We start from the raw sequence: 13344 nt of genomic DNA on the forward strand, positions 1-13344 counted from the left end.
AGGTGCTGTATCGTCGTTCAGCTGGTTGCAGTTGACGGGAAAAGAAGGCTAGAGGTCGAACATGGTCATCCACTGTGTGTTGTAACACAGCGCCAATCGCAGTGTCCGATGCGTCCACAGCCAAAGAGAGAGAAGCACCAGGAACTGGATGTGCAAGCAAAGAAACAGAAGCCAGTTCCTTCTTAATGGACTCAAAGGCTGTCACTGCCTCAACAGAGAGGGTGACTTGACTGTCCTTTCTAGGAGAGTCCTTTAACAGCCTGGTGAGAGGTAGCAGCTTATCTGCACAACCGGGAATGAAGCGTCGGTAGAAATTGACCATCCCTAGATAATGCCTGAGCTGGCGCAAGGAAGTGGGGGGTGCGATGCGTTGAATGGCATCGACTTTTGACGAGAGGGGGCTGATTCCAGTCGAATCAATATGATGCCCTAGAAAATCTAGGGAAGAGCGTCCGAAAACACACTTGTCGGGGTTTATGCGTATGCTATACGCGCGAAGACGCTGGAAGAGTTGAGAAAGGTGCCGGAGATGATTTTCTCGTGTGTCGCTCGCAATGAGTATGTCATCGACATAGGCAAACACAAAATCAAGACCGCGAACAACCTCATCAATGAAACGCTGGAAGGTGCTAGTAGCATTCCGCAAACCGAAACTCATGTACAAAAACTCAAAACACCCAAACGGGGTAGTGATTGCAGTTTTTGGAACGTCGGCTGGGTTGACCGGTATTTGGTGGTAAGCGCGTATCAGATCGACCTTCGAAAAAATGGTACAACCATGGAGATTTGCTGTAAAGTCCCGGAGATTTCTAATCGGATAGCGATCGACTATTGTGACGGCATTGAGGCGTCGATAGTCTCCAACCGGGCGAAAATCAGACTCGCCCTTTCGCGCCAAATGAAGGGGAGATGCCCATGGGCTGGTGGAGGGGCGTATAAGGCCAAGTTGAAGCATGTGCTCAAACTCGGCTCTGGCCGTTTTAAGCCGGTCTGGCGCTAGGCGCCGGGGGCGTGAGAATACAGGTGGCCCATTGGTGGTGATGAAATGGAGGGTCGAGTGGGTAGGATTTTCCGGTTTTAAAGGCAATGTCCACTAGCTCCGGAAATGAAACCAAAAGAGAGTGAAAAGGGTCTCCAGAGGTGGCAACAAAGAATGTCGGGCTAAGGACCGCAGTGGTGGACTCCCAGTCGGTGTAGAGAGCGACGTCGTGCTATCAAGAAGCCTCCGACGCCTGACATCCACCAATAGGTTAAACCTATTCAGGAAATCAGCGCCGAGAATAGGATGTGGGATGTCAGCGATGACGAAAACCCATCGAAAGTCTCGGCGAAGGTTGAGGTTGAGGCGCAGCGAAATCTGACCGTAAGTGGTTATGGGAGACGAGTCAATAGCATGCAAGACAATCGAAGAGCGCTTCGGCTTGTCTGCAGCCAGACGAAGGGGCCAGATGCTGCAACAGGAACCGGTGTCTACCATGAAGAATGTCTTCGACACCAGATCTTTTACATAGAATGCACGATGTTTGGGAAACGAGATGGAAGAAGGTGACGTGCTCACCTCCTCCGGATTTAGTTTTCCGAGGGCTTGAAAGTGCACGGCTGGGTACACCGATCTGCCCTTTTGGTAGAGCGACTACGACTGCGTTGTCGGCGCTCGATCGCACGGGATAGATCGTCGATTCGCCGCGTGAGCGCATCAATCCGCTCGGCTAGTGAAATTTGCGCAGGGCCCCCTATACATGCACAGAGGCCTCGCGATGGAGATGGATTCGGAAATTCCAGTATTCCATCGGCCATCGTGGCAATCTGAATATTGCTCTTTCCCCCGAACGTGTGTTGCGGCGGAGGATTTCTGCTTTCACAGACGCGTATGTGGCATCCGGGTGGGGACTTATTATTAGATCCCTGATCGATGCGGCGAGTCGGGGATGTAAGCCGGAATATAGCAGGTGCAACTGCTGCTGTGAAGAAATGGCATGTGCAACAAAATACCACTCCACTTGGGCAAACCACAGGCCCATATCCCCCGTAAATGAAGGCAAACCTGAAGCCATGCCTTTGTCGGAAGGAATCTGTGAGAAGGGGGCAGAAGTATGGTCTAGAAGTGGAGAGAGAACACGTGGAACCGAGAAGGCAATTCAAAATTGTGTTTGTGTGTGCACCTCGTGGGTAGCAAAAAAAGGAATAGGTGTGTACAAGGAAAACAAAATACAGAAAAGGAAAAAAAAATGAAGTGTGTGTGTTTTCTTTTTCTTTGTTTTTTTTTTTTTTTTTTTGTACTGTGTGCGATGAATAAGGCTATTTTACCCACCTCGCCGTGCTGAAAAGGAGAAAATAGGAAATAAATGTGAATTTCCGCGCTCTTCGGCCCCAAAAAAAACCTGTTCGCTGTGTCTTTTTCTATCCTGTTCTTTTTCTCAACTAGGGGTCACCAATTGTAACGTGAAGGATCTATCATCGAAGCACTGGCAGGGTGTCGAGATCCTTCTAGTCACATACAATAATTCTTGTAGAAAACAAACAGACGAAACTCAGGTTAAAGGTGAACAGACAACTTGGTTTATTGATTCATGGTTGTACGTTGTCTGATGGGGGAATAGACAGCCTCTGAGATACTGCTGGTGTTGGTCGTTGAGGTTGGTTGAAGTTGGTTGAAGTTGGTGTGTGGCTGTCAGAGCCAGGAAAACCGTGACCGATCGCAGTGCTGTCTTGAGCCGAAGAGAGAGATTTGAGGTTCGCGGGCTCGAGAGATGTTTTCCCGCACATGCGCATGGGGAAGACTTCCGGTGGCCACCCGGAAGTAGTCCCATTCTGCGCATGCGCGCCGAACCCTACACTGTAGCATCACTACACTACCATAGTATACTTCCAAGGATATTAAAGGTTTCAAAAGTTAATACTGAGCCTCTGTGTGTGTGTGTAATATATATATATATTTGTATTCGAGCTTTGGTGTTGGAGAAGACTTTTACGGACTCCATAGACAGCGAGGCTCACCGATGGAGAAGTTCTTAAGCAGATCAGGCCGAAAATGTCGCCAGAAGCTAGGATCACCAAGCATAGATTGGCATATTTCGGTCATGTTATGCGGAGAAAATCCCTGGAGAAGGACATCATGCTCGGAATGGTCAGTGGCAAGGGAGGAAGAGGCTGACCAAGAACCCGCTGGCTTGACACCATCAAGAGGGATACCGGAAAGGACATGGCCAATCTGAAAGAAGTGGCCCAGGATAGAACTGACTGGAGGACACTGATCCAACGAGTAACCGAGAGTCAACTTCGACTGAGTGGATAGATAGATTTCGGGACGGTCATTTTTTATTTATTTTGCCAAATAAACATGTTTGTTCCTTCTCGAGCCACGCCTGGCTCATAGGGCCGGTTTCCTTGGTGTATAGGTTCCTCACCTGGACGGGACGCCGGTCCGTCGCAGGTGAGCTGCAAGATGCAGGAGGAAAGAGCGAGAGAAAGTTGTAGCGAAAGAGTCAGCAGAAATTCGCCATTTCCTCCCGATCATGCTGCCATCTTGCTCATAAGCACGCACATCGCCCGGTCTGAGATTCGAACCCGCGATCCCTCGACCGCGAGTCCGCTGCTCTAACCACTAAGCCATGTGCCTCCACTGCCAAATAAAAACTATATATTCGTTCTTCACTTTTATTACTGTTCTTATTCTAATTCGTGTCCCTTGTCCGGAAATCTTTCGTCACACATCTGTGACCTCCTCAGCGACATTTTCTGTTTTCGTATGTGCTCTTCGTACGAAGAACAGAATGGAATAAGTAGACGGAAAGTGTCGCTGAGGGTGTTACAGGTGTGTGACGAAAGATTTCCGGACACGGGACATGAGTTAATATAGGAACAGTAATTAACGAGTGAAGAACGAATATATAGTGCATGTGTGTATTTGGCGGAAAAAGAAAATGACCGTCCCGAAATAGAAGTCCTAATAAGTAGGAGGGCAGGCAAACCACAAATCCCTTCAGGTAAATGGCCCTGCTCGATCTGTAGAAAGGGCGTAGGTAGAAACTCTATAAGATGTACCCAGTGTAAGCTATGGACACATAAGAGGTGCAGCAATATCAAAGGAAGGCTAACTAGGAAGATAGTTTTTGTAAGTAGCAGATGCTCAAGAGCAATAAACACTGAAACTGTGCAGAGAACAACTTCCGCCACATTCCAGGGAATGAAGCCAGCATGATTCAGTGGATGTGTAATGCCAGTGTGCATACTCGACAGAGTGGAAGTACCTTGAGAGAAAAGTTGGGCCTAAGAAGCATCAAATGTGGTGAGCAAGAGAGATGACTGCGCTGGTATGGTCGTGTGGCAAGAATGGATGAGGATAGCTGTGTGAAAAAGTACCACACCCTAGCGATTGAGGGAACCTGTGGAAGAGGTAGACCCAGGAAGACCTGGGATGAAGTGGTGAAGTACGACCTTCGAACTTTAGGCCTCACCAAGGAAATGACTAGTGACCGAGACTTTTGGAAATATGCTGTGCTTGAGAAGACCCGGCAAGCCAAATGAGACCATAACCTCGTGGCCTATGCCAGAAGCGTAACCAGCCCACTTATGCGTACCTTTTCCTTCTTTGGACACTAAACTCTGCTTGCGAAGACCTATTGAGGCAAGTGAAATCAAAATCAAACTGAATGACTGGCATCCGTGCTAGCGAGGTGCAAAGAGCACCATACAAGTGTGATCGTTGACAGAGCGGCTAACCAGCTTCCGTGTCAGTGGCACATATGGGTACCATTCGAGCATGATCGTTACCAGCATCGCCTTACTGGCACCTGTGCTGGTGGCATATGTAAAAAGATTCAAGCAAGGTCGCTGCCAGTACCGCCTGACTGGCCCCCGTGCTGGTGGTACGTAAAAAGCACCCACTACACTCTTGGAGTGGTTGGCTTTAGGAAGGGAATCCAGCTGTAGAAACTCTGCCAGATCAAGATTGGAGCCTGGTGGAGCCATCTGGTTCGCCAACCCTCAGTCAAAATCGTCCAACCCATGCTAGCATGGAAAGCGGACGTTAAACGATGATGATGATATGTGTATATATATATATATATATATATATATATATATATATATATATATATATATATATATGTACATCCATACATATCCCTACATATATTTTTTATGTATATAGAGAGACATCTGCATATAACTGTGTGAATATATAAAAATATGGGTATAAAAGAGTACATGATCATATGTAGCTTTGATTACCCTGTTTAGTTGGTGTTTCCATGTGCATTGTTGGGATAGTAATTCTATCAGCTTTAATATTATTTTTGGTGTGTATTTATGGATAAAATATTCTTCTTTGGCTTTGTGAAAATGTTTGCTTTCTGTTCATATTATAAAAGAAAGGGAATATTAAAAATTTTTTTTTGCCTCATTTTTCAAAATGTTCACAAGTTGTGTCTCTAACACAGGGATCATGGATTTGTTATTTATGCACCCTTATTCTTTCATATAATCCAATACTTGTTTCCCCAATGTAGTATTCTTTGCATTTGGGCCATGAGGCACAGTAAATCAAGATTCCGGATTTGCAATTCATATTTGCATTGGTTTTTAAAATGTTTTTCTTTTTCGCATGTTCCACAATGAGGGTCTTTTTGTCACTTGTTGTAAATCTTGTTTTTCCATTTGGCAGGCCTGGTTGCTGGCACATAGGCAGAGATGATTGTTGTTGTTCCACTCTGCAAAACTAGTCTAAGCTTAAGTACCCTATCAGATACACTGCCTACTTCAGTCACCTTACTGACCCATTTCTCTGCTAGAAGTATACCCACAACTCCTACCCCATCGTTATTGCCCTCCCAGAAAAATTTACACCTATGCTTTTTGCCTAGGAGGAACCTGGATGAAGCATACATATATACAGGCACACACATATATGCATACACATACATATATATGTATGTATGTGTATCAATGTAATAAAGGAAAAAAGGATTAAAATCCGGGTGCATACTTTTTAAGCATTCCATAGGGCCAACCTTGGCTAACTAGATAAGTTGTCCAGTGAATGTCATTGTAATCCCTGTCAGTTGCAAAAATATACAATTGTCTGTCCAATTTGTAAAGCCAAAGTTCAAACACTAAATAAATTTCATATAAGGCCAAAGATTGGAAAAGGAAAACAGAAAGAATGGAGAATTATACATTCTTTAATTTGCTTCCATACATTTTGGATAGTATAGTCATTTTTCATTCAAACAATATGCCCTACCCCCCATCTACACTGAATTCTCATCAGCATGCTTTGGATACTGGAGATATCACATTTTTCTAAGATTTTGGCGTTGGATATTTTATCTTGCCATTTTATGGTGCATATGTTGTGCGAACAGCACATGGGGAAAGTTTCAAGTTTCTTTATGTGTCTGTAGTAGGAAGTCCATGTTTCTGCCCCATTCAAATGTGTGCTCAAAATACAAGATTTGTATACACTTAGTAAGTAGTAAGGCAAACACATCACAAACCCCTTCAGGTAGATGGCCTTGCTTGATCTGAAGAAAAGGTGTTGGTAGAAACTCCATAAGATGTACCCATTATAAGCTATGGATGCATAAGAGGTGCTGCAACATCAAAGGAAGGTTAACTGGGAAGATAGCTTTTGTGTGCAACAGATGCACAGGGGGCAATAAATACCGCAGATGCTCAGAAAACTGTTTCAAAGTAGACTAAACTTTTCATATGCTACCAAACAGATAACAACACCCTACATGAGTGAAGACCTTCTTTAGCCTGGGGTGCCAGTGTTTCTCCTTTTCCTACCCACTGTCTTTTGCACTTGACATTTTCCTATAGAACTCATTTCTCATCACTAGTCTCTATTCGACCTGAAAAAGGTTCATTTGTGAGATGTGACAGCAAAGAAGAGCTCACATTCAGTCTCTGCACACGATTAGACTTGGAAAGTTTGTGAGGAAACCATTGATCCAATTTGTTGACTTTTCCAATGGCACTCAGATATCAATGAATCGTTGACTGACCAAATCCAAGCTTCTCTGCGAGTTCCTCAACAATTAAAATGGGATTTTGTTCCACCAGGGTTTGCAGGATGTCCTTTCAGGACAAGGCTCATCTTCTAGGCTTTAGTTTTCAGCTCAGAATTTCTGGAACCACCATTGACATTGGCTTATGCTTATTGTCCAATATTCCTTGTATTTTCTGGCAAAATATGCTCCTTTGTCACTTCCATTATAGCTTTGAAAAAAAAAAAAAACTGTTAAAAATCGAACTGGACTCTTTAAAACTTGCACTAAGAATAAGGGCAAGGTAAAATTACTACCTGCTTTTAAAGCAAATTGATGCAGGTAGTTTATTCCATCCCCGCCAACTTTTAGTTCATGTAAATGAAAAAACCGCAATATTTATGGGATGACCCAATACTTGGCTTCCCTACTTAAATTAGATATTTTAGGAGCATTGCTATCTCAGAAGGTAAGGAGTGGGGATTTTAAAAAAGAATAAAATGTTGGAAAATCATATTTCTTATGATTGTATCTACATTTTTCTATATGTTGGACTATATTGTCCTTAATTTTATATAACAATAGAGGTGGATGGTCTGAGAGAAATTTAGCTGTTGTTCTAACATGTTAAGCAACCACACTGAGGCCTCCTTCATCTCATCTGCTGATTGCTGGTTAGCATAAATCCATGCACGTACAAAATGAACAGTGGAATATAAAATCCTCTGGAAGGTTTGTGTTGAGCAGGTGTGGGTAGTACAAAACCAGGAGGGAAAGGTGGAATATTAAATAAATTTGAAATTAAAAAATTTAACCTCCATATTTTTAAACACGGAATTTATTTATCTATTGACAAAATCGTAATGTCTGTTGTTGAAAGGAATCCCCGAAAATGTTTTTGAAAAAAAAAAAAATCTTGTGTGATGCAACTGTGACACACCCACTGAAATTATAATCTTCTTCTCTATATATAAAAGGCAGTTTGTCTGTCTGTGTGTCTGTCAGGTTGTACCCTTACCCTGACCACGGCTTTCAACCGATTCTGATGAAACTTGACACACACATAGCCCAATGTCATAATTCAAAACTAACGCAGAGAAAATTTTGAAAAGTTCCTCCAGTTCTGAAAAAAATAGATAAATTCGACATGGGGTCGAGAATCTAAGCTTATCATATGCAACACATTTTCCGTTGTAGTTTTCGCAACTTGTAATCGATTTTCACCAAACTCATGGTGAAGCTTAATGTTACCCTAAGGAACTTAATTCTGACGTTAGTTTTCCATGCAATACCTTACCATCAGAAAAAATCGATAAAATCAGTCCATTTTGGGAAATCGCATTCAAATTCAAGATGACATATTTTCGACAATATCTTTAACAAATTGGCAGGAATTTTTTTTGAAATTCACAGCGAGCATCATGTCTGCTCCAAGGAGCTATATGGCCCTTTTGATTCCAATAGGATACGTTATTACTGGAAAAAATCGGTTAATTACATCATATGTGGCACACATAGCAAACCGATTTTTCTGCGATATTTTTTGAAAGTTCACATAGATGTTCCCTACTTCTTCATGCATGCAAGGGAACGGTGCCTTGAATGCCTTAATGCCTTTTAGGCTTCATTTTACAAAATAACAATTCAATGAGTACAAAAAAGGGTAAAAAGGTAAAGGGCATTGCTTATCGACAAAGTTTCTTACATACCCGGGCAACGCCGGGCTATGCTGCTAGTTACTGATATTAATTTTCTCTTATTTATTTATGAGATCATTTAGCTACTGATAAAAATTACACCTTGACCTACAGCTCCTCAAAAGTAGCCCTGCTGTTAAAATGAACCTTTGAACTTTAGCCTAAAACTCTTTACATGAAAAATCCACTTTGATATATAGGTCCTATATTATAGGGTAATGATCAAAGGTGTTCCAGGTATGACCTCACTGTCTGCTTTTTCAGTACAGTATATCTAAAACTGCAATATCTAACAGGTTCTCTCTTTTTGTAGAATGGTAGTATGATATGAAAGACATTTGGCACCTATTTCTAGTAGTCAACTGAATGAGGCCAACCCTCGTTAGCCTAATACGATGTGCTGGTGTGGTATAGTCTAGTCTTGTGTGGTTGAATGCAGAGTATAGTATGGTCTGTTGTGGTATGATGTAGTGTGGTATGGTATAATAAGGCCTGGCGTTGTTTATAGTGTAACCTTCTGTGGTTTAAGGCCTTAGAAAATCCATGTTCTAACGCTTGAGCAACTTAAAAACGTGTAATTCACAATTCTCTTATATTCAAATATGGTTAATTCAACAAGGAAAACCATATTTTTCTATTTTTTGTTTTGTAAACATTTAACTTTGAAGTTAAAGTTTATTAGACACTTCTTGAGGATTACTCTGGTAATTTGTTATTTGAACAGTGTATATCACGAAATTAAAGCGGTTTAAAAAACCCTTAGAGGCGGTATGCTGTATTCAAAGATTGAACCTGTAATCTGCATTCAAGAGTTGTCTCTCTTGACTACATTTATTGTTAGGCCTCTCTCTGTACATCATCGTCATTTGATGTCTGTTTTCCATGCTGGCATGGGTAGAACGGATTGACAGGAGCTTAAGCTCCAATTGTCTGTTTTGGCATAGTTTCTACGGCTGGATGCTCTTCCTAACACCAAATGTGTTGGGTGCTTTTACGTGACATGGGTACGATTGCTTTTTACATTGTGCTGGTACGGCAGGAGCGCTTTTGTTAATTTTTTTGAACCATCATTGTCAAATTATAAGAAATCAGTTTTACGTAGTTCCCCTCATCACATAAAGAGGCCAGGTTGAAAAAATGGGTGAATAACGTTATCTACTAATACTGAAAGATAGCCATAAAATTCTTGGCAACACAAAATATTTTTCAATATAAAATATTAGTTTATATCATAAAAATGTTCTCAGCAAATTCATCTTTGGGCTAAAATATTGACTTTATAACTTATTATTTTTAGCCTAAAGATATTTTGTTGTATATTCAAATGTAAATATTAAAACTTATCCATCGAGGACTATGGAAAGATAAACGTTTACATGTGGTGCACCCGAGCACTGTATACAATCATTATTATTATTATCATCATCATAATTAGTCATTTTTTTTTTACTACCCACAAGGGAACAAACAAGGGTGATCTTTCGTTTGTAGTAGCACGTTTCCGTCGATGATTTCCGTAAAAAACTTTAATTTTTACATATGGCCTTGCGGGAACATTTGAAGTAATGAGAGCGAAAGAGACTAAGAGGAAGCGATTTTATGACGAGGGAATTTCTTTTGAAGTTATCAAAGCATTGATGTACATGTGTGTGTGTGTGTTTGATGGGGTGTGGGAGACAGACAGTATGTTGTGTAAGTGAAGTGCTTCTGTTAGTGTGTGTGAAGAGACAGAGAGAGTAATGCGTGAAAGAGAGAGATAACTGAAATTTTTTACTCGGTGTATGTGTATATGTATGTATGCATGTATGTGTATGTGTGTATGTATGTATGGCCGATTCAGTGTAAGTTTTTACTCGGTGTATGTGTATATGTATGTCTGAATGTATGTGTGTGTGTATGTATGTATGTATGGCCGATTCAGTGTACACTGAATCGACCACACATACACCGAGTAAAAAATTACACTGAATCAGCCATACATACACACACACACACATACATAGATACATACACACACACATACATAGATACATACACACACACACATACATGCATACATACATATACACATACACCGAGTAAAAAATTTCAGTTATCTCTCTCTTTCACACATTACTCTCTCTGTCTCTTCACACACACTAACAGAAGCACTTCACTTACACAACATACTGTCTGTCTCCCACACCCCATCAAACACACACACATGTACATCAATGCTTTGATAACTTCAAAAGAAATTCCCTCGTCATAAAATCGCTTCCTCTTAGTCTCTTTCGCTCTCATTACTTCAAATGTTCCCGCAAGGCCATATGTAAAAAAATAAAAGTTTTTTACGGAAATCGACGGAAACGTGCTACTACAAACGAAAGATCGCCCAAACAAGGTCAGACAAAGGGATTAAGTCAAGTACATCGGTTAAACTAAAGCGTTAAACCCAGTAAAAAGAAAACAAAAAAAAAATTGTGTAATAGGCGTATAACAACTTCCTCTAAACGAATATGAAAAAAAATGCGCGCACGTGAAAGGGGAGTAACTAGTACTTAATTTATCGACCCCGAAAGGATGAAAGGTAAAGTCGACCTCGGCGGAATTTGAACTCAGAACGTAACGGCAGACGAAATACAGCTACGCCTTTCGCCCCGTGCGCTAACGTTTCTGCCAGCTCGCCACCTATAATTAGTCATTTTAGAGGTAATTAACTGCAGAGCCGCAACCGGAAGCGGAACTGAAGGAAGTGTTATAAAAGCCACGTGGTGTTTGTCCCTTTGTTTATTTGGAAGTTTGGGGTTTATTTATTTCTGTCTTGGCTTTTATTATCTTCGTTAAGTTTCTCACCGAAAAGGAAGTATTTAAATGAGTGCAGCAAAACACATTCCACTCTAAACAATCTGTGTTATTCTCTGTCATCGCAGAACGTCACTAATCACATCGGATTCCATTGTTTTACATGTCTTGTAAGTTTATTTACCTCAGATAATTTTATGTAAAAAAAATGAACAGACACAAAAGACTGTTATAAAATATATATTTTGTTTATATTTATTTAATGTAATGTTCTCCTTGTGTGTTAATGAATCTGATTACAATCTCATCCTTTTATTTTTAGCTTAACCAAAAATGACGATAATAAATGTTAAACATTCAATGAAAGCCGTTGACTGTTTATACATGTGGCTACTACTTAACAAGAGTGGTCCCGGTGCGCGCATGTTTGTATTTCTAGGCTGAATACATATTAAAGAAAATTAAATAATATTTTTCGAACAAAGTAAATAAAACGCAAACTAAATAATTTTTAAACTAAGTAAATAAATTTTTGGCGATGCTTCGGTATATGTACACACGTGACTTTGTTTACATTTCTGAAGATAACAGAAAGTTTTACATAATCTGAAATGTCATTAGTTGAACTATTTGTCCTCTTGTATTCCTGGTTGTATCGGAGCTTTTCAGTGACATTAGACCTCCCCCTCAACATACGCCCTTAAATTAAATACATCCATCTGTGCCTGACGGCCACGGTCGTGGCCTGTCGCGCCTTATGTGTTAAGGCATTCCCGAAAGAATTCAGGCTGTTGGTTCCTGTAAACATTAAATGACAACAAATGAAATAACCAAGAAAACGTTCATTTTGTCTTGAATCCCGTTTATTGAACTTAAAATGTTAAACAGAATTTATAAAAATATCCTGCGACGACATTCAGCCGGCTTAAAAGCAGTGATACATCAGAGGATGACTGCAATTTGGTGTCCCACCTTACTTTGTTTCCGCATAACTTTCTAAAAATTTTACACTTTCTTTATGAAAAATTTGCTGAGAGATGTTGATAAAATTATTGTCATGAGATAAATAATTTACGAAGTATTACGCTCAGGAGTAGCTGTGTGGTAAGTAGCTTGCTCATCAACCCCATGGTTCCAGGTTCAGTCCCACTGTGTGACACCTTGGGCAAGTTTCTTCTACTATAAACTCGAGCCGACCAAAGCCTTGTGAATGGATTTGGTAGACGGAAACTGAAAGAAGCCCGTTGTATATATAATTTTTTTTTTTTGCATATTTGTAATCTCAGACATCTATCTATAACGTAGGAATCCGAAAAAAATTTTTACAGATGTATTTTTCAAGGAGAGGTGCGTAACTGCATTAGCCCTTTAGTCTTATATATATATATATATATATATATATATATATATATATATATATACACACACGATGAGCTTTAGCCCTATATATATATGTGTGTGTGTCTGTCTGTTTGTCCCCCCCCCATCATCGCTTGACAACCGATGTTTGTGTATTTACATTCCCATGACTTAGCGGTTCGGCAAAATAGACCAATAGAATAAGTTACTAGGCTTACAAATAAGTTCTGGGGTTGACGTGTTTGACTAAAGGCGGTACTCCAGCATGGCTGCAGTCAAATGACTGAAACAAATAAAAGAATAATAAATAGTTATAACTAATATATTGAACCTAATGCAGTTCATAAACTTGTTCTCGTCTTAGAGTACCCTTCACCCTACATTTGTCCCCTGTTCTTTGGAGCTGAACTGTTTGGCCTCACTAAGCCCAATCATGACCTCCGCCTCATAGCAGTTGGTTGTACTCTGCGACGGCCCACAGCAAAAGTGTGTCTGTCCTCAGTTTCTAACTG

The 13344-nt window shown here is 40.7% G+C and overlaps 1 protein-coding gene across 3 annotated transcripts in view; it reads left to right on the plus strand.

Annotated features, from left to right (window-relative positions):
* Positions 1 to 11426: 11426 nt before the first annotated feature.
* The window catches only part of LOC115214693 (protein SHQ1 homolog), a 55159-nt gene continuing 53241 nt past the window's right edge, over positions 11427 to 13344 (plus strand). Inside the window, exon 1 of one of the 3 annotated variants that reach the window (XM_036503520.1) lies at positions 11427 to 11643. The gene's annotated coding sequence lies outside the window, so the exon portion shown is untranslated. Of the gene's footprint in view, positions 11644 to 12558; positions 12578 to 13344 lie in introns of those variants that run through there. The other 2 variants (XM_029783761.2, XM_036503517.1) reach the window with 2 other exon arrangements.

The sequence above is a fragment of the Octopus sinensis genome, linkage group LG1 (genome assembly GCF_006345805.1).
Source record: "Octopus sinensis linkage group LG1, ASM634580v1, whole genome shotgun sequence".
In the NCBI taxonomy this organism is placed as follows: Eukaryota; Metazoa; Mollusca; class Cephalopoda; order Octopoda; family Octopodidae; genus Octopus; species Octopus sinensis.